Consider the following 22,539-nt stretch of genomic DNA (forward strand, 5'->3'; position numbering starts at 1 on the left):
ATCTGTCTATTGCCTCTTTAAATTCACCCAATGTCCTGGCATCTACTGTACACTGGGGTACTGAATTCCACACATTCATGACCCTGTGAAAGACATAAGTTTTCTGCACTTCTATTTTAAATCTACTATCCTTATCCTAAAACTATGAGCTCTCAACATGATGACATATTTGCTGATAGGCAGGTTACATGAGGCAGACCTGAACTATTCAATTACCTGAGATAACAGGGTGTACAGCTGGATGAACACAGCAGGCCAAGCAGCTTCAGAGGAGCAGGAAGGCTGACGTCTGGGGCCTAGACCCTTCTTCAGATGCTGCTGATGCTGCTTGGCCTGCTGTGTTCACCCAGCTCTTCACCTGGTTATCTCAGATTCTCCAGCATCTGCAGTTCCTACTGTCTCTATTCAATTACCTAATTTGTGTTGAATTAAATTCTTTTCTTTTTAAAATCTCAAACCATTCAGGGATGTTATGTAACACCTCTGGCATAGGTGAACCTGGGTCTCCTGTTTCAGAGGTTGGGACACTACCACCTCAGAACAAGCACCATCAAAGGTTCCATTCTCAGTCTCTAAGTCAACTGGTTTCAGCAGGAGTTATAATTATGAATCATAATTAACTTGAAATTTTTGAGCTAGGCAGCAGAAGGTTAAAAATCAGTCAGGGTTAGTTGCTAGAAAGCACATTGTGGATTTGAGGCAGAAACAGGATTAGGTTGGACACAATGTTTATCATTGTCACAGAGCTCTCCAGCAATCTTCATCCAGGCTCCTGTGCAGAGAATTACCAAACAACACGCATCTATATATCAATACCTTCAGGAGAGAGAGGGTGTTAGAAGCTGTTGAAATAAAGACTGCTTCAAGGAAAACTAAGATGTGTTCAAATTGGCACAGGCTTCTGAGGGAGAAAAAAGTCCATGTAATATTTATTTGAAAGATAAATTTTCAAAGGACAAATCTGCATGTAATTGTCTTAAGGAAATGTTCACATTGGCTAGAATGCAAAACATTATTTTTATTGGCAGAGATAATGGATTCTGCACCAATTAAGAGGCTCTCGTAACTAAATCACAGCACAGAAACTAAAACATATGAATTAACTGTCAAGCACTTTGCAAAACGAAGCTTCACTGTGATCTTTGCTCATCTTGCTCAAACACATATTACTGACAAATGAAGTTAGAGTCATAGGATCACAGAGATGCACAGCATGGACACAGACCCTCCGGTGCAACTCGTCAATGCCAACCAGATAGCCTAAATTAATCTGGTCCCATTTGCCAGCATTTGGCCCATATCCCTTTAAGCCCTACCTATTCATGTACCCATACAGATGTCTTTTAGATGTTGCTATTGTACCAGCCTCCAGCACTTCCTCTGGCAGCTCACTCCATACATGAACTACCCTTGGCATAGTCCCTTTTATATCTTTCCCCGCTCACTTTAAACCTCCGTCCTCTAGTATTAGACACCCCTATCATGGGGAGAAGGCCGTGGCTATTCACCCTATCCATGCCCCTCGTGATTTTATAGTCACCTCCCAGCCTCCAATGCTCTAGGGAAAATAACCTTAGCAAGTTCGCAGATGACACTAAGATTGGTGGAGTAGCAGATAGTGAAGGGGACTGTCAGAGAATGCAGCAGAATATGGATAGATTGGCGAGTTGGGCAGAGATATGGCAGATGGAGTTCAATTGAGGCAAACGCGAGGTAATGCATTTTGGAAGATCCAATTCAAGAGAAAGCTATATGGTAAATGGAAAAGCCCTGGGGAAAATTGATGCACAGAGAGGTCTGGGTGTTCATGTCCATTGTACCTTGAAGGTGACAACACAGTTCGATAGAGTGGTCAAAAAGGCATGCGGCATGCTTTCATTCATCAGACGGTGTATTGAGTACAAGAGTTGGCAGGTCATGTTACAGTTGTATAGGACTTTGGTTCAACCACATTTGGAATACTGCGTACAGTTCTGGTCGCCACATTACCAAAAGGATGTGGATGCTTTGGAGAGCCCAGCTTTTTCCCAGAGTAGGGGACTCAATTACTAGGGGTCACAATTTCACGGTGAGAGAGGAAATGTTTAAGGGAGATATGTGTGGAAAGTTCTTAATGCAGAGGGTGGTGGATATCTGAAACACGCTGTCAGCAGAGGTGGTAGAGATGGGCACCATAGCATCATTTAAGATGCATCTGGACAGATACATGAATGAGCAGGGAACAGAGGGAAACAGATCCTTGAGAAATAGGTGACAGGTTTAGATAGAGGATCTGTATCAGTGCAGGCTTGGAGGGCCGAAGGGCCTGTTCCTGTGCAGTAACTTTCTTTGTTCTTTGTTCTCGTACTAATTAACCTCTCCCTGTAGCTCAGAACCTCCAACCCCAGCAACATCCTTGCAAATCTCTCCTGCACCCTTTTAAGTTTAACAATGTCTTTCCTATAGCAGGGAGACCAGAACTGAATGCAATATTCCATAAGTGACCTAGCCAATGTCCCGTACAGCCACCACATGACCTCCCAACTCCTAAACTCAATGATAACAAAATGTGAGGCTGGATGAACACAGCAGGCCCAGCAGCATCTCAGGAGCACAAAAGCTGGCATTTCGGGCCTAGACCCTTCATCAGAGAGGGTGATGAAGGGTCTAGGCCTGAAACGTCAGCTTTTGTGCTCCTGAGATGCTGATGGGCCTGCTGTGTTCATCCAGCCTCACATTTTGTTATCTTGGATTCTCCAGCATCTGCAGTTCCCATTATCACTGATATAATCCTAAACTCAATGACTGCATCTACCCCACTGACCAAGTTGTCAACAGTGTTTTGCCATATTATGTCAAAATGTGAGATTTGTCTAAAGACCATCTCTGGCGTGAGACTTCAAATTGATTCTCTCGAAATTTTGTGAATTCAAGTGCATGAATCATTTAATACAGATCCCCTATAAGAATATTTACATTGCACCAATTTGCAAATTCCAAAAGGAACACCGAGCACCAGGACCACTGCATGGCCAATGCTCTGTGATGGCAGATTCTTGCTATTACACACTCTTTTATTCAAATGTGTTCGATCACATTTCAATCATACTGGCCAGGCAGCATCAGAGGAGTAGGAAAGTTAATGTTTTGGGATGACCCGAAACGTCAACTTTCCTGCTCCTCTGATGCTGCCTGGCCTGCTGTGTTCCTCCAGCTCCACACTGTGTTATCTCTGAATCCAGCATTGGCAGTTCTTACTATTTCTCAATCATACTGGGCTACTGAACACACAAGCCCCAGCCCCCACCCCTCCCCAGCGAAACACAGTTTTGGCTGATATTGCAATATATTCTGAGACAGAGTGTAGTGTTCCCTTAGGAGTGTCATCTTTTGAATAAAGTCTTAAATCAAAGGCCTATGTCATTATTTTCCTAAAGAGCATGGGAGTAAATCCCCTGGCTTGGCAGGGTGGTTGGTGGAGTTGTGGACAGTGAGGATGGCTGTTGTAGGTTGCAAAGGGCCATTGACAGGATGCAGAGGTGGGCAAAGAAGTGTCAGATGGAATTCAACCTGGAAAAATGTGAAGTGATTCATTTTGGAAGGTAGAATTTGAATGCAGAATACAGGGTTAATGGCAGGATTTTTGGCAGTGTGGAGGAACAGACGGACCTCAGGGTCCACGTCCATAGATCTCTCAAAGTTGCTAACCAAGTTGATAGGGTTGTAAAGAAGGCGTATGGTGTGTTGGCTTTCATTGGCAGAGGAATTGGGTTTAACAGCCCCGAGGTTATGCTGCAGTTCTATAAAACCCTGGTTAAACCATACCTGGAATATTGTGTTCAGTTCTGGTCACTTCATTTTAGGAAGAGTGTGGAAGATTAGACAGAGTGCAGTGGAAATTTACCAGGATGCTGCCTGGACTGCAGGACAGGTCTTATGAGGAAGGTTTGAGGGAGCTAGGACTTTGCTCACTGGTGTGAAGAAGGATGAGAGGTTACTTCATACAGGTATACAAGATGGTGAGAGTGGATAGCCAGAGACTTTTTCCCAGAGCGGAAATGACTATAATGAGGGGGCATCATTTTAAGGTGATTGGAGGAAGGTATGGGGAGATGTCAGAGATAGGTTCTTTACACAGAGAGTGGTGGGTGCGTGGAATGCACTGCTGGCAGTGGTAGTGGAGTCAGATACATTGCTGACATAAGGATCACTATTTGCAGCTTGTTCAATGCCCAGGAATAAGTAGTGTCTGAGAACAGACCACAGCTTACTGACAAACCATTTCAAGAATATCTGTACCATGTGGGGACTGAGCCATAATACTCTATTTCTCCATTATCCTTGTTCAATGGTCTTGCAGAATGAACAGTACAAGTGATCAAATCAGTGATCTTCAAGCATCAAGCAACAAAATAAGACTTCTGCTTTTCTCGGTCACATTTTTGAGCAACAACAACGGAGAATTGATTAGGCTGGGTAGGCTTGGACATTTTTCACTGGAGCATAGGATGTTGAAGAATTACTTTGTAGAGGTTTATAAAATCATGAGAGGCAGAGATAAAGTGAATAGTAATAGTTGAGCGTAGGGGAGCTCAAAACATGAGGGTATCTTTTTAAAGTGAGAGGAGGAAAATTTATCAGAAATCCGAGGGGCAATTTTTTCACAAAGAGGGTCGTTCCTATGTGGAATGAACTGCCAGAGGATGGGACAGGTGCGGGTCTAGTTAAAATGTTTAAAAGACATTTGGACAGGTATATGAATAGGAAACATCTAGAGGGATACGGACCATATGCTGGCAAACGGGGCTACATTAGATTGGGAAAAATGGTCAGCATGAACAAGTTGGGCCTAAGAGTCTGTTTCCATGTTTTGTGACTCTGTGACTCTATGGTTTCAGTTCAGAAGGCAATGTGAATGGCCTTGTCCAGCAATAAATTGACCAACCATTCTGAGACACACGACATCCTTTTTCAAAGACAGAGGAGATATAAGCAATGGCCTTGTGGAATTATTGCTGGACTATTAATCCAGAAACTCCAGCTAATGTTCTGGGGACACACGTTCAAATCCCACCACAGCAGATGGTGGCATTTGAATTCAATAATTTTTTTAAAAAGTTTGAAAATAAGGATCTACTGATCACCATGAAATAATCGCTGATGGTTCACTAATGCCCTTCAGGGGAGGAATTCTGCCAACCTCATCTGGTCCAGCCTACATGTGACTCCAGACCCACAGCATTGTGGTTGATTTTCAATTGCCCTCTGAAATAGCCTAGCAAGCCACTCAATTGGATCAATCTCTACAAAGTCTCAGAGCAATAAAACTGGATACATCATCTGGCATCAATCTAGGCGCCAGAAAAGACATCAGCAGAAACAGCTCTGTCAACCCTACAAGGTCCTCCTTAGCAGCATCTGGGGGCTGGTGCCAAAATTGGGAGAGCTGTCTCACAGACTAGTTAAGCAACAGCCTGACATTGTCATACTCACCAAATCATACCTTACAGACGATGACCCAGACACCACCATCACCATCCCTAGGTATGTCCTGTCCCACGGGCAGGACAGACTCAGGAGAGGGGGCAGCATGGTGGTATACAGTCGGGAGGGAGCTGCCTTGGGAGTCCGCAACATTGACTCTGGACACCGTAAAGTCTCATGGTTTCAGGTTAAACATGGGCAAGAATACCTGAAGAAGTTACCCTCCTCCCTCCGGACCAACCTCAGGGAATCTCTCTCCCACTGCAATCCCCTCCCTACCTCCCCGCCTATACTCCCATTTCCACCTATCTTCTTTTCTCTCCATCTTCGGTCCACCTCCCCCTCTCTCCCTATTTATTCCAGAACCCTCTCCCCATCCCCCTCTCTGATGAAGGGTCTAGGCCCGAAACGTCAGCTTTTGTGCTCCTGAGATGCTGCTTGGCCTGCTGTGTTCATCCAGCTCCTCACTTTGTTATCTTGGATTCTCCAGCATCTGCGGTTCCCATTATCACTCACCAAGAAAACCTCCTACTGATTACTACATACTGTCCTCCGTCAGCTGCAGAATCAGTACTCCTCAATGTTGAACACCACTTAGAGGAAGCACTGAGGATAGTGAGGGCACAAAATGTACTGTGGGTGGGGGATTTCAATCTCCACCACCAAGCGTGGCTCGGCAGCAGTAATACTGATCGAGCTGGTCAGGTCCTAAAGGACATAGCTGCTAGACTGGGTCTGCGGCAGGTGGTGAAGGAATCGAAAAGAGGGAAAAACATACTTGAGCTCATCCTTATCAATTTGCTGGCTGCTGATGCATCTGTCCATGACAGTATCAGTAAGAGTGAGCATTGCACAGTCCTTGTGGAGACGAAGTCCCGCCTTCACATTGAGAACAATCTCCAACGTGTTGTGTGGCACTATCACCGTGCTCAATGGGACAGACATCACACAAATCTAGCAGCTCAAGACTGGGCATCCATGAGGCGCTGTGGGCCATTAGCAGCAGCAGAATTGTACTCCGGCACAATCTGTACGCTCATGGCCTGGCATATCCCCTACTCAACCATTACCAACAAGCCAGGGGATCAACCCTGGTTCAATGGAGAGTGCAGGAGGGCATGCCAGGAGCAGCACCAGGCATACGTGAAGATGAGGTATCAACCTGGTGAAGCTACTGAACTGGACTACGTGCTCACCAAACAGCAAAAGCAGCAAGTGATAGGGAGAGCTAAGTGAACACACAATCAATAGATCAGATATAAGCTCTGCAATCCGGCTACATCCAGTAGTGAATGGTGCTGGACAATGAAATAACTGACTGGAGGAGGAGGCTCCACAAGTATCCCCGTCCTCAATGATGGAAAACCCCAGAATATCATGGCATTGGTAAGGCTGGAGCATTCGCAGCAATCTTCAGCCATACATGCCGAGTGGATGATCCATCTCAACCACCTCCAGTGGTCCCCAGCATTACAGATACCACTCTTCAGCCAATTCAATTCACCCCACGTGTTAGCAAGAAATGATTGGAGCCACTGGATACTGCAAAGGCTACAGGCCCTGACAAAAATCCGGCAATAGTACTGAGGACTTGTGCTCCAGAACATGCCACTCCCTTAGCCAAGCTGTTTCCAGTACAGCTACAACACTGGTAACTACCCAACAATGTGGAAAATTGCCCAAGTATGTCCTGTACACAAAAAGCAGGACAAATCCAACCCGGCCAGTTACTGCCTCATCAGTCTACTCTCCATCATCAGTAAAGTGATGGAAGGTGTCAGTGACAGTGCTATCAAGCAGCACCTGCTCAGCAATAACCTGCTCAGTGACGCCCAGTTTGGGTTCCATCAGGGTCATTCAGCTCCTGATCTCATTACAGCCTTGGTCCAAACATGGACAAAAGAGCTGAATTCCAGAGATGAGGTGAGAGTGACAGCCCTTTACATCAAGGCTGCATTCGACCAAGTGTAGCATCAAGAAGTCCTGGCAAAACTGGAATCAATGGGTATCAGGGGGCAAACTCTCCGGTGGTTGGAGTTATAACTGACACATAGGAAGATGGTTGTAGTTGTTGGAGGTCAGTCATCTTAACTCCAGGACATCTCTGTAGGAGTTCCCAATTGTAGTGTCCTAGAGCCAACCATCTTCAGCTGTTTCATCAATGACCTTCCCTCCATCATAGGTCAGAAATGGGATGTTCGCCGATGATTGCACAATGTTCAGTACCATTCGTGACTCCTCAGATACTGAAATAGTCCATGTTCGCATGCAACAAGATCTGAACAATATCCAGGCTTGGACTGGCAAGTGGCAGGTGACATTTGTGCCACATAAATGCCAAGCAATGACCATCACCAATAAGAGACAATCTAACCACCTTCCCTTGGCATTCAATGGTGTTACCATTACTAAATACCCTACTATCAACATCCTGAGAGTTACCATTGACCAGAAACTGAACTAGACTCACCACATAAATGCACTGGCTACAAGAACAGGCCAGAAGCTAGGAATATTCCAAGCTCCCCTCCAAGCTACTCATCATCCTGACTTAGAAATATAAGACCATAAGACTATAAGACATAGGAGTGGAAATAAGGCCATTCGGCCCATCAAGTCCACTCCGCCATTTAAATCATGGCTGATGGGCATTTCAACACCACTTCCCTGCACTCTCCCCGTAGCCCTTGATTCCTTGTGAGATCAAGAATTTGTCGATCTCTGCCTTGAAGGCATCCAACGTCCCGCTGTTACAAAAATATATGCTGTTCCTTCACTGTCGCTGGGTCAAAATCCTGGAATTCCCTCCTTAATGGCACTGTGGATCAACCTATAGCAGGTGGACTGCAGCGGTTCGAAAAGGCAACTCACCACCACCTTCTCAAGGGCACCTAGGGAAGGTCAAGAAATGCTGGGCCCAGCCAGCGACACCCACATCCCACAAATGAATAAAAAGAATAAGAGAATTAAAATGATGTATTACTAGTGAGCAAGTCACGATACCTAAACTGTGTGCTGGACAGAGAGTGCGATTTAGAAATACAGATACAAATACTCGTTTACTTTCAATTGTTTCTAGAATATGTAGCCATTCCATATCATACAAAGTCATTATGAACCATGATGCAGCATCATAAAGCAGCAGGGGCCAGCTCAATCCAAAATACAATGCATTAATTGCACATGAAGGATTATATGTTGATGTTGAGTGACAGTAGCCAGCAGGAAGACGACAAAGTTATCAACTAAAAGCAACGTTGGAAATGAGCCTTTCCAGATGGGTACTTAATCACCAGATTCATTAAGTTGTCAAACCTCCGAGGTGCCATGCTGAAGTTTAAGTTAATTTTGTAAAGTTTATTCTTACCTGGTTGTATAATTGTTGAATTGGCAACACATGCCTAAGTACACTCAGGAAGTGCTGGAGAAACTTAGCAGGTGTGGCAGCATCTTTGGGGACAAAAACAGAGTTAAAGAATTTAGTCCAATAAGGCTTCTTCTGAATTTATGGACGATAAGTTTGAGATTTAGGCGCCAGAGATAAACATATTACTTGTGACCAAATAGCTTCATTGTGCCTGAACAGCAAAGGATCTGAGATTGTCATACTTGTGCAATCAGGAGCTGTAATAAATGACTGTTGAATCTTTAAATGTCACATTACCCACATCAAGAGGATTCACCTCATTGGGAAGGCAATGGCCTGGTGGTATTAGCGCTGGACTGCTAATCCAGATAACATTCTGGAGACCTGAGTTCGAATCCTGCCATGGCAGATGGTGAAATTTGAATTCAATAAAATATCTGGAATTAAAAATCTAATGACGACCATGAATCGATTGTCAGGGAAAACCCATCTGGTTGAATAATGTCCTTTAGGGAAGGAACCTGCCATCTTTACCTGATCTGGCCTCATATGACTGCAGACCCACAGCAATGTGGTTGATGCTTAACTGCCGTCTGGGAAATTGGGGGTCGGCAATAAATGCTGCCCTGGCCAGCGATATCTTCATTCCATCAATGAATAAAGGAACTTTTAAAAATCTTGCAAGAGCTAACATTAGTATTGCCACATCAGGTACAAATACCCTTCTGGAGGTAAAGGCCACAACAAGGTAACTAATCAATATCTATCACTCAACCAACATTATTTTAAACCAAATCAACAGGACTTTGTTTTACAGGTGTTTGTGGAATTATGTTGCATAGAAATTCACTGCCTTGCTTTCTACATTACAGTAGCAACTAGATCTCAAAAAATTCACCCCGTTGGACTTCCTAAGGTCATGTAAGAAGCTATGTCAATGCAAGTTTTAATTTTTGTTTTATAATATGGACAGAACTTCCAATACAGCACTGACGGAATTCTGCAGTGTCACAGGCACTGTCCTTAAGATGAAACATTTAGTCATTCTCCTACCTCCTGCCTCCCCTTGGCTCAATTATGTCTCTGTATCAAAGTGAAAAGAAGTCTACAGGAGCATAAAGGACGGACATGGGAGAACTGTTAAACGATATGGACATTAAATAGTGCTAATGCAACTTAAACTTGGCAATTTGCCAAGCTTGAATGGCTTAGTTTACAGAATAGTTAGGAAGGTTAATGAAGAAAATGAAGAGGGGCTAACTATAATTCTCTGGAGACTGGAAATATATTTTAGCAACTGCAGGGAGGTAATTGTTCCAATCCATTTAAATATTTAAAAAAACAATGATATGTCAGGTGACTAGAGATCAGTAGCTTCATGTCTGTGTTGGAAAAAATGTGAGAGACATTTAGAAGATTATGGGCTAGCCAGGGACAAGCAGCACTGATTGGATAGGGAAGGTCATCTTCAACTAACCTAATCAAAAAAACAAACGGATGTGATACATTTGTCCAATGAAAGAGCATTTGATCAAAAGTCTGTCAGAAAATTGAATTCCATGGTAATGGAGGTAAAGTGCTGGGGTGGTTAGAGTAAGAAAGTAAAGGGATGAGTCAGAGAATGATACCATGCAAAAGAGGCTCTTTGGCCCATCTAGTTAGTGCTAATCTTTTTATGCTAATCCCACTTTCTGGCACTTGACCCATTGCCTCAGCCCCCTCTGCTCCAAAGAAAGCAACTCAAGCATACCCAGCCTTCTTCATCGCTAAAATGCCCAACTCAGATAACATCCCAATGAATCACCTCTGCATTCCCTCCAGAGTCACAACCTTCCTGCAGCAGAGTCGCCAGAAATGCCTAACCAATGTTTTGTACAGCTCCAATATAATCTCTCTGCTCTCATAATCTATACCACATCTGATAAAAGTAAGTGTCCCTTATGCCTTTCGAACCATCCTATTAACCTGCCCTCCTACCTATAGGCATCTGTGGACAAACACCCCAAGATCCCTCTGTTCCTCTGGAGTAGGATGGAGTTGATTGAAAAGATAAAGCTAATAGTCTTTGTTGGTTGTTCTCTCGCTCTCCACACATTGACATTTCATATTAGATAAGTGTAAGTAAATATAATTGTAATATAATTTAAACAAAAGAAAAGACTGGCTTGCATTTACTTTATACTGTTCAGAACGTCAAGATTTCCCAGCACTTTAGAACTCATCACTGTTGCAATGTACGAAATGTGGAAGACAATTTCTGCATACCATGATTCCATAAATACCTCGCTGCGCACTACTGACTACATAGTCTGTTTGTAGTGATAGTGGTTCCGGTAAAAATATTGACCAAGCTTGAGTGAGCTGACTGGGTCTCAAGTTGGAAAAATCCATTGAAATATATGCCCCGTTCCTCCCTCAGTCTTGCATTGGGCATGTCACATTGGATCATGTGTCCAGTTCTCTGGAGACAGGTTTTGAAACCATGTCTTCCCATAAAAGGAGGAAAGGTGCAAATTATCAATGAGCAACTGTCAATTGCCTTTCATTAACTCCAAAAGCAAGAAACAGTTTTGATTCTGATTAATTGATTCAATACATTTGCATTACTGTGGAATATTCAGACCCCTTTCACAAGAGACACATTAAAGTCACCAAAAACACACAATGAAATTCATTTGGATATTTCAAAGAATGGGAGAACACAGGCCTGATGAACATTTGAAAAATTGGTCTGCATCAACATTAGAGCAAAGAAAGCCATCCAAAGATCTCACAGACTTGTTCAAAATTCTGAAAATGTTTGAGGGAGTCAAACACAAAAGATTATTTCCACTATTGTTTGGGGACAATGCAACGAGATTAGTGCAACGAAAAAGATGCACTTAAGATGCTTGAAGTCAAGCACATAGGCCATATACTGACAGTGAGATCCTAACAGATCCTAATAAGGTGAGAGCTGTAGCAGGGATCAACAAATGTGAAAAAAGTGTAAAGATCCATTGGATTTGTGAACTATTTAGCAATGCTTCTGCTTCACTTATTATCAGTGAGGGTACTTCTACATGGGTACACTGCTAAGGATGTACAATAGCACTGGGGCACAGGACAAGGAAAAGCCTTCAATAGAATCAAATAACAAATGGTAACAATGACAATGCTGAGCATCCACACTGCCACAGGTGAAGTCCCTTTGCATTCTGATGCTAGCAAGCCTGGACTTGGGTGGAACAACATAGATCAAAGATGAACCAGTTGCATTTGATTCAAAGTGTTAATGTAAGCTGTACAATTAACACTGAATCAAATGCAACTGGTTCATCTTTGAGCTATAATGTTCCACCCAAGTCCAGTCTTGCTCAAATTGAGAAAGAATACCTAGCTGCGGTTTTTGATTATTAACATTTTAGTTAAAACCTGAAGAAAGGTCATTGGACTCAAAACATCAGTCTCCTTTCTCTCCACAGACGCAGTCAGACCTGTTGTGTTTTGCCAGCAATTTCTGTTTTTGTTTCAGATTTTTTAGCATCCACAGTTAATCATTTTATTTAATTAAAACCTACTTGGGACTATCAAAGAGACAGTGGCATCCAACCACAAGCTACTTCAAAGCATCTTTCTCATCTATTTGTTTCAAAGCACTTGTGAAGAACGTTACTACATTTGCGGAGGTATCATCTGAACATGGCACACAAGTAAGGGAAAGAGATACACATTGCTGACATGCTGTCAGAGCAGCACTCTCTTGTTAAGTGTGCTTAGGCAGAGCATGAAATCTTTCAGATTCAATGAAAAGCAACATCCTGACATACTTTGGAAGTCATTAACCGAGCTGAGACATTGAATCTGTAAGACAAGCACCTACAGAATGTAGTAAGGGAAGGACAGCCTGAAAACATGAGGACGGATGTACCAGAGATAATGGGAACTGCAGATGCTGGAGATTCCAAGATAATAAAATGTGAGGCTGGATGAACACAGCAGGCCAAGCAGCATCTCAGGAGCACAAAAGCTGACGTTTCGGGCCTAGACTCTGATGAAGGGTCTAGGCCCGAAACGTCAGCTTTTGTGCTCCTGAGATGCTGCTTGGCCTGCTGTGTTCATCCAGCCTCACATTTTATTATCTTAGGACGGATGTACCTGTTGCTTTAGAGAGTCGAGGGAATAGCCCAAGATGGCATTTTGTACAAAGGAAATCAAATCATTATCCTTAATGAGATGAGATAAGAAATGCTGACTGACTTTTAGTAGTCATGTGCCTTTGCATGAAATGTGTGACAGCCTTTAAACATACGTGTATTGAAACGCTCAAGCTTCTCTTACCTGAGGAGACTTGAACAAGATAATGAAGAGTTGCTAAGGCGGATAGAAGATGGATAATGGGGAGTGTCTCAAGTCAAATAAATTGAAAGAAATTAATGATAAAGGGAGAAGTAAAGTGCTTTCATTGGCATTGCCAACTCATTCTACTGAGCTGAGGCTAGATTGTCCAAATCCTTTGAGAAATGTTCTCTAATTTCATGGTGTAGACAAAGTTGCCTTTTTATTAGTAGCATTAATGGCTGTTCTATTATTAACCTTGAAATGATATATTCTTCAGTAACGATTACTGCAGTATCCATGTATTTCCAGATCTGTGTTAAAGGGACATTGCCTACATGGGAAAAAAAGACTGAAAATCACTTCTCAACTATTTGTACATAGAATGATCACAAGATCATCATACATAGGAGCAGGAATATGCCATTTGGTTCATCAAAGCTGATCTTTCATTCAGTAAAACCATAATTTTTTTTTGATTTTGACCTTAACTCCACTTTCCCAGAATGACGACAGCACAAAAGGTGGCCATTTGGTCCATGTTGCCTGTGCTGGCCCTTTGATCAGGCTATCTAATAAATTCTACTCCTCTGCTCTTCAGGACAGCTATGCAATTTCATTTCTTCCAAAGTCTCTGCCCAATTCTCTTTTGAAAGTTACAAATGAATCTGCCTCAACTGGCTGCAGGCAATGAATTCTAGGTCACAAGATTTCATTGTGCAAAACACTTTAAAGAAAGCATGCTGTTGCTTGTGAGACTTTGTCAGTGTGCAATGTGTCTATCTCTTTGCATACAAAACAGCAGCCCTGCATTTCAAAGTTTATTCACTGTTTGTGACATGCTGCTTCTGAATGCTGTGATAAGGGCTTGGTAAGTTCTAGCTCATTATTTCTTTCCTCATTGTGTTGGAGATTAACATTACGGCAATGCACTTTTAAACCAGTTTAAGAACAGAAATGATGCAACATCAGTGTCAGGAGGAGGAATTAGTTACTGTTTAAGGACTAAACAAATAAGTCAAGAGGGAGGGACAAAGGGCTCTGAACAAGAAACAGGAAAAATAAAGAACAATGAGGATGGAAAAGATGCACAAGCTGAATATCATAGTAGAATGCAGAGCACGTTAAATGAAAATTCAGTGCAGATAGCAGTGCAGCAAATAATAGGTAGTGGAATATGAAGATATGACCACATGGGGGAGTGATGACACATGGATAATTTCACCAGTCAACGACATGAAGAAAATGGATGCTCAACAACAGGTAAAGCTGAACAATAAAATGTGAGATGTAGAGTTCCTCACTTAGCCAGGGTTTTCGAACTTGAGGGAGAATAGCTGCAGCAGTGACGCAAATTCAGCAAATGTACAGGTAAACTGGAAAGGCACTCAGCCTGTTGTGCAAATGAGGAATTGACCGTAAGGGAAATGAACCTATTTGGCCTGGATGTGGTTGAGGTGACCAAGGATATTCTAAGGATTGGACAACAAGGTGAAGAGCAGTTGTAGAACACCGGAGGCCAAGCAGCATCAGAGGAGCAGGAAAGCTGACGTTTCAGGTTGAGACCCTTCTTCAGAAATGGGAGAGGGGAAGGGAATTCTGAAATAAATAGGGAGAGAGGGGGAGGCGGATAGAAGATGGATAAAGGAGAAGATAGGTGGAAAGGAGACAGACACGTCAAAGAGGCGGGGATGGCACGAATAAAGGTGAGTGCGAGTAGGGAGTTAGGGAGGGGATAGGTCAGTTCAGGGAGGTCAGACAGGTCTTGGAGGCAGGATGAGGTTAGCGGGTAGGAGATGGTGGTGGGACTTTAGGTGGGACTGGTTTTGGGATCCGGTCAGGGAAGGGGAGATTTTGAAGCTTGTGAAGTCCACATTGTTACCCTTGGGCTGCAGGGCTCCCAAGCGAAATATGAGATGCTGTTCCTGCAGCTTTTGGGTGGCATCATTGTGGCACTGCAGGAGGCCCAGGATGGTCATGTCATCCGAGGAGTGGGATGGGGATTTGAAATGGTTCACGACAGGGAGGTGTGGTTGTTCATTGCGAACCGAGCATAGGTGTTCCTCAAAGAGGTCCCAAAGCCTCCGCTTATTTTCCCCGATGTAGAGGAGACCACAATGGGAACAGCGGATGCAGTATACCACATTAGCCAATGTGCAGGTGAACATCTGTTTGATGTGGAAGGTCTCCTTAGGGCCTGGGATGGGGGTGAGGGTAGAGGTGTAGGGGCAGGTGTAGCACTTCCTGCAGTTGCAGGGGAAGGTGCCGGGGGTGGTGGGGCTGGAGGAGAGTGTGGAGCGGACAAGGGAGTCACTGAGAGAGTGGCCCCTCCGGAAAGCTGATAAGGGCGGGGATGGAAAAATATCTTTGGTAGTGGGGTCAGATTGCAGGTGGCGGAAGTGTCGGACGATGATGTGTTGGATTCAGAGGTTGGTGGGATGGTACGTGAGGGTGAGGGAGATTCTGTTTTGGTTGTTATTGCGGGGAGGGGGTGTGAGGGATGAGTTGGGGGAAATGTGAGAGTCATGGCCGAAGTCATTTTCGACCACTGTGGAGGGGAAGTATCGGTCCTTGCGGTCCTGGGATGTCCAGGAGTGGAATGCCTCATCCTGGGAGCAGGCGCGGCGGAGGTGAAGAAAATGGGAAAAGGGGACGGCACTTTCGCAGGAAGGTGGATGAGAGGAGATGTACTAGAGGCAGCTGTGGGAGTCGGTAGTCTGAAATGGATATCAGTATCCAGGTGGATGCCACAGATTGAGACAGAGAGGTCCAGGAAGGAGAGAGAGGTATCGGAGATGGCCCAGGTGAACTTAAGGTTGGGGTGGAAGGTGTTGGTGAAGTGGATGAACTGTTCAGGCTCCTCGTGGAAGCATGAGGCGGCGCCAATATATTCATCGACGTAACGGAGGAAGAGGTAGGGGATAGGGCCAGTGTAGGTGCGGAAGAGGGATTGTTCCACGTAACCTACAAAGAGGCAGGCATAGCTTGGGCCCATGCGGGTTTCCATGGCCACCCCCGTCTGTAGTAAGTGGGAGGAATTGAAAGAGATTTGTTGAGGGTGAGGACGAGTTCTGCTAAGCGGATGAGGATGTCACTGGAGGGGGACTGGTCGGCCTGCGGGATAGGAAGAAGCAGAGGGCCTTTAGGCCATCAGCATGGGGAATGCAGGTGTATAGGGACTGGACATCCATAGTAAAAATGAGGTGTTGGGGACCAGATAATGGGAAGCTTTGGAGGAGGTTAGTGCATGGGTGGTGTCACGGATGTAGGTGGGGAATTCCTGGACCAAGGGGGAGAAAATGGACTTGAGATAGTTGGAGATGAGTTTGGTGGGGCAGGAGCAGGTGGAGCAATGGGTCGACCAGGGCAGTCAGGTTTGTGGATTTTGGGAAGGAGATAGAAGCGGGCAGTGCGGGTTTGGGGAATGATAAGGTTAGAGGCTGTGGGTGGGAGGTCACCTGAGGTGATGAGGTTTTGGATAGTTTGGGAGATGATGGTTTGATGGTCAGGGGTGGGGTCATGATCAAGGGGGTGGTAGGAGGAGGTGTCAGAGAGCTGGCATCTAGCCTCAGCGATGTAGGGGTCAGTGCGCCATACTACAACTGTGCCTCCCTTGTCCGTGGGTTTGATGGTGAGGTTGGGATTGGAGCAGAGGGAGTGGAGTGCTGCATGTTCTGTGGGGGAGAGGTTGAGGCAATCGATGTCTCGACGGCAGTTGGAGATGAAGAGGTCGAGGGAGTGTAGTAGGCCTTGGGGTGGTGTCCAGGAGGAGGGTGTGTGTTGGAGGCGGGAGAAGGGGTCAGTAGGGGGAGGGTTAGGCTCACGGTCAGAGAAGTAAGTGCAGAGACGGAGGAAAAACTGTTCAGTGTCCAATCGTGAGCGGGTATTCGATGTTTGGGTAGAGGGGGACAAAGGTGAGCCATTTACTGAGGACTGACCGTTCGTCCTCAGTAAGGGGTTGGTCTGGGGGGGGTTGCGGATGGTGAAGACTCAGCAGGGCGGGGTACTACAGTCTCCTCTGGAGCTGCTGGCTATGGAGGTGGTGGGCGGAGCAACGTCAGCGGTGGGCGGAGCGACATAGGCCAGTAAATCTTTGACGTGGGTGGCAGCAGAGTCCTCGATGTCTGTGTCGTCAGCCTTGGCAGCGGCTTCAGCAGCGGTGTCGATGGCGTGGGCTGTACTGGGAGTGGCGTACCGGGCGGCGGCGGATGTGACATCATCCGTGGAAACCATTGGTGCTCCGAAGGTGGCCACATGGCCAATGGCGGCAAGCACATGGTGGGGAAGGTCCTGGGTAGGGCGGCAGGCACCAGTAAGTTTAAAGTACTTTCGGTTTTTTGTGTCCAATAAAGCAGAGTAGAATTGTGAGTTCAGGTTGTGGGTCTTACGAAGAATAAAAAAAAACAGAAGAGGTCATTTGCAGGTCTGGGAGAGGGAGGCTCTGAGCTGGGGCAGGTTTAATTGTAGTATCTGGAGATGCCAGCACATTGCAGCAAGTGTATGTTTCGGGAGTCGCAGAGATGAACGCTTCTGTAGGATGTCAATGTTCTGAATGTAGCAGTCGTTGCGGTTGGGACCAAATAGGGAAGGCGTAAATGTAGACTGTAGTCCGTTGGGGATGATCCGGTTCCATAGGCAGGTACTCAGAAAGGCAATGTGGCTGTAGTACCTGTTTTGTTTTCAGACGTGGTCGATTCTAAAGATGTTTTGCATTTAGATTTCAGCTCAGCTGTTGATTCCATGTGACAAAAGCAAGGAGTTTGCAAGTTTCTGAGATGCTGAGCAGGTATGAGAAATGATCAGGAAGGCAACTGGAATACTGCCCTTTATGGACAGGGGAAAGGAATATAAACGTGGGGAAGTTTTACTGCAGAGATAGCAAAGTTTGGAGCTGGATGAACACAGCAGGCCAAGCAGCATCTCAGGAGCACAAACACTGATGTTTCGGGCCTAGACCCTTCATCAGAGAGGGGGACAGGGAGAGGGTTCTGAAATAAATAGGGAGCGGGGGGGGCGGACCAAAGATGGAGAGGAAAGAAGATAGATGGAGAGGAGAGCATAGGTGGGGAGGTAGGGCGGGGATAGGAATGTCCAGGGAGGGGTCAAAGCGCCATACCACAACTGTGCCTCCCTTGTCCATGGGTTTTATGGTGAGGTTGGGATTGGAGCAGAGGGAGTGGAGTGCTGCACGTTCTGTGGGGGAGAGGTTGAGGCGATTGATGGACAGGTCAAGGAGGCGGGATGAGGTTAGTAGGTAGGAAATGGAGGTGCAGCTTGAGGTGGGAGGAGGGGATAGGCAAGAGGAAGAACAGGTTAGGGAGGTGGGGACAAGCTGGGCTGGTTTTGGGATGCAGTGGGGGGAGGGGACGAGCTGGGCTGGTTTTGGGATGCAGTGGGGGCAGGGGAGATTTTGAAGCTTGCAAAATCCACATTGATACCATTGGGCTGCAGGGTTCCCAGGCGGAATATGAGCTGCTGTTCCTGCAACCTTCGGGTGGCATCATTGTGGCACTGCAGGAGGCCCATGATGGACATGTCGTCTAAGGAATGGCAGGGGGAGTTAAAATGGTTCACGACTGGGAGGTGCAGTTGTTTATTGCAAACCGAGCGGAGGTGTTCTGCAAAGCGGTCCCCAAGCCTCTGCTTGGTTTCCCCAATGTAGAGGAAGCCACACTGGGTACAGTGGATACAGTAAACCACATTGGCAGATGTGCAGGTGAACCTCTGCTTAATATGGAAAGTCATCTTGGGGCCTGGGACAGGGGTGAGGGAGGAGGTATGGGGGCAAGTGTAGCATTTCCTGCAGTTGCAGGGGAAGGTGCCGGGTGTGGTGGGGTTGGAGGGCAGTGTGGAGCAGACAAGGGAGTCACAGAGAGAGTGGTCTCTCTGGAAGGCAGACAAGGGTGGGGATGGAAAAATGGCTTGGGCGGTGGGGTCGGATTGGAGATGGCGGAAGTGTCGGAGGATGATGCGTTGTATCCGGAGGTTGGTGGGGTGGTATGTGAGGACAAGGGGGATCCTCTTAGGGCGGTTGTTGCGGGAGCGGGGTGTGAAGGATGTATTGCAGGAAATGCGGGAGACGCGGTCAAGGGCGTTCTCGAACACTGCGGGGGGAAAAGTTGCAGTCCTTGAAGAACATGGACATCTGGGATGTGCGGGAGTGGAATGCCTCATCCTGGGAGCAGATGCGGCAGAAGCGAAGGAATTGGGAATAGGGGATGGAATTTTTGCAGGAGGGTGGGTGGGAGGAGGGTGTTCGAGGTAGCTGTGGGGGTCAGTGGGCTTGAAATGGACATCAGTTTCTAGCTGGTTACCTGAGATGGAGACTGAGAGATCCAGGAAGGTGAGGGATGTGTTGGAGATGGCCCACGTGAACTTGAGGTTGGGGTGGAAGGTGTTGGTGAAGTGGATGAACTGTTCGAGCTCCTCTTGAGAGCAAGAGGCGGCGCCGATACAGACATCAATGTAACGGAGGAAGAGGTGAGGTTTGGAGCCTGTGTAGGTGCGGAAGAGGGACTGTTCCACATAGCCAACAAAGAGGCAGGCATAGCTTGGGCCAATGCGGGTATCCTGGCCACCCCCTTTGTCTGTTGGAAGTGAGAGGAATCGAAAGAGATGTTGTTGAGGGTGAGGACGAGTTCGGCTAGGCAGATGAATGTGTCGGCCGAGGGTGACTGGTCAGGCCTGCAGGACAGGAAGAAGCAGTTTTACTGCAGCTGTGCAGGGCCTCAGCAAGAATACTTTTGTAGCACTTTGTCCAAATTTAGTCTTTTTTTTTGCAAGGTGGTATAATGGGGTTTGAAACAGTGAGACAATCAACTCGACTCTTTCCTGGGATGAGGGCTTATTTAACAAAGAAATTTGAACAGATTGTTCCTTTACCCAATAGAGTTTCAAAGGATGAGATTATCTTGGGAGATAATATTGAAATATATTAGATCCTGAACAAACTTGATAGGATACATACCAGAAAATAGCCTTCTCTTGTAGGGGGGACCATAACAAGGGGACACAGTTTCACAACAACAGATTGCTTTCTCAGGATGGAAATAACGAGAATTTTAGTTTCCTCTGTTGCAGGAAGCAGCACTGGCTTGGCATCAAATTTACTCAAAGCTAAGTTCGATAGACCAGCAAGCATTATGGGAACTTGGCAGGAAAGTGGAGATGACACCACAAACAGATACATCACTGAACAAAGAGAGCTTGGACTGCAGGTGGATAGTTCCTTGAAAGTGCAGTCTCAGGTAGATAGGATCGTGAAGATGACGTTTGGTATGTTTGCGTTTATTGGTCAGTACATTGAGCACAGGAGTTGGGAGAGGTCAAGTTACAGTTGTACAGGACATTGGCTCAGCCATTATTGGAATATTGTATGCAATTCTCACCTCTCTCTTGTAGGAAGAATGTCGTGAAAACAGAAAGGGTTCAGAAAAGATTTACAGAGATGTTGCCAGGGTTGGAGGTTCTGAGCTACAGGGAGAGGCTGAATAAGCTGGTGTGTCGGAGGCTGAGGAGTGACCTTGCAGAGGTTTATAAAATCAGGAGGAGCATGGATAGGATAAATCAGCAAGGCCTTTTCCCCAGGAGTAGGAAAGTCTAAAACTAGAGGACATAGGTTTAAGGAGAGAGGGGAAAAATATAATAGGGACCTAAGGGTCAAGCTTTTTCACACAGAGGGTTGTGCATATATGGAATGAGATGTCAGAGGAAGTGATGGAGGCTGGTACAATTATAACATTTAACAGGTATCTGGATGGGTATATGAGTAGGAAGGGTTGAGATGGATATGGGCCAAATGCTGGCAAATCAGACTAGATTTATACAGGATATCTGATCGTTATGGACAAGTTGTATCTAAGAGTCTGTTTCCATGCTGTATGACTCTATTACTCTATGATCTTATTCAAAGCAAAGCAAGCTCAAAGGGCTGAATGGACTACTCCTACTCAAAAGTCATGTGTAAATTTGCTACATAAATGGAAACAAAGCTCATTGGTGAAAGGCATTACAATAAGGGGCCAATCTTGAATGATCAGTGCGAGTGCCATTCCACTAGATATCACTTGTAGCTGGATACAGAAACAAAATTAAGGCTTTAGGGAAAAGGATTTGCACTCATAATTACAGCCCAAATAGTGCAGAAGGAGGCAAAACAGCCCATCAAGTCTGCGCTGGCCCACTGAAGAGCATCCCATCCAAGCCCAGGTCTCTACTGTATTCCCATAACCCCAACTTTACAATGGCTAATCCTCCTAGCCTATACATCCCTGAACAATACAGACATTTGTTTTTAGCATGGCCAATCCATGTAAACTGCACATCTTTTGACTGTGGGAAGAAACTGGAGCACTTGGCGGGATCTCATACAGACATGGAGAATGTGCAAACTTCACACAGTCAGTTTCCTAAGGCTGGAATGGAAACCATATCCCTGCCTCTCTGAGACAGTTGTGCTAGTCACTGAGCACCCACTCAATCCGGATCTGGTATAGTTATATGGATAGATTGGGAAGGTGGCCCGATAAGTTACAAATTAAATTAAATATGAACAATTGCAATGTAAAGAAACTGAGGAAATGAAATAATTAGCAGAAAAATGAACTAGGCCACAAAACACAACCCAGAGATCAACTCTGGGGTTAGCAGTGGATAGACCTATGGAACCAATGAATAGTGCAATCTACAGCGCCAGTAAAGCCAAACTATTGGATCTTAAGCTTTATAATCAAGAAAATATGGAACAATTCTCGAGATTTGATGTTGTACAAGGCACTGATACAGGCTCATATACAAACACAGTGTGGAACTAGAGGAACACAGCAGGTGTTTTGTTGACATTTTGAGTCGGGACCCTTCTTCAGAAGCCCATTTCTGAAGAAGGGTCCCAATCTGAAACATCAGCTTTCCTGCTCCACTGATGCTGCCTGGCCTGCTGTGTTCCTCCAGCTCCACACTGTGTTATCTCTGACAACAGCATCTGCAGTTCTGACTATCTCTGACCAATATAGACTCACTGGAGAACTGAAGACAATTTTATTGCACTACCATGGTATCCAAGCTTTGGAGACATTACGCAAAAGGACATTCAAACCTTTTTATTCTCTGATTCATTCACAGGATGAAGCATCACTAGCTAAACAGTGTTAATTGCCCAGAGGGCATTTAAGAGTCAACCACATTGCTGTGGATCTGGAGCCACATGTAGACCAGACCAAGTAAGGACAGCCGTGAACCAGATGAGTTTCTCCCCCCAACTCTTTATTCCAGATTCTTTTTAATATAATTCAAATTCTACCATCTGCCACAGTGGGATTTGAGCCCAGTTCCCCAGAAGATTACCTGACTCTCTGGATTAGCAGCCCAGTGATAATACCACTAGGCCTTCGCCT

At 45.5% G+C, this 22,539-nt stretch overlaps 1 protein-coding gene across 12 annotated transcripts in view; it reads right to left on the bottom strand.

Moving 5' to 3' along the window:
- Positions 1 to 22,539, bottom strand: part of LOC125467259 (synaptic vesicle glycoprotein 2B-like) — a 186,532-nt gene that overhangs the window by 85,762 nt on the left and 78,231 nt on the right. For 2 of the 12 annotated variants that reach the window (XM_059639169.1, XM_048562858.2), the window contains exon 2: positions 8,831 to 8,913. The exons of the other annotated variants lie outside the window; for them this stretch is intronic. The gene's annotated coding sequence lies outside the window, so the exon portion shown is untranslated. The remainder of the gene's footprint in view (positions 1 to 8,830; positions 8,914 to 22,539) is intronic. 12 annotated transcript variants of the gene reach the window in all.

The sequence above is a fragment of the Stegostoma tigrinum genome, chromosome 33 (assembly GCF_030684315.1).
Source record: "Stegostoma tigrinum isolate sSteTig4 chromosome 33, sSteTig4.hap1, whole genome shotgun sequence".
In the NCBI taxonomy this organism is placed as follows: Eukaryota; Metazoa; Chordata; class Chondrichthyes; order Orectolobiformes; family Stegostomatidae; genus Stegostoma; species Stegostoma tigrinum.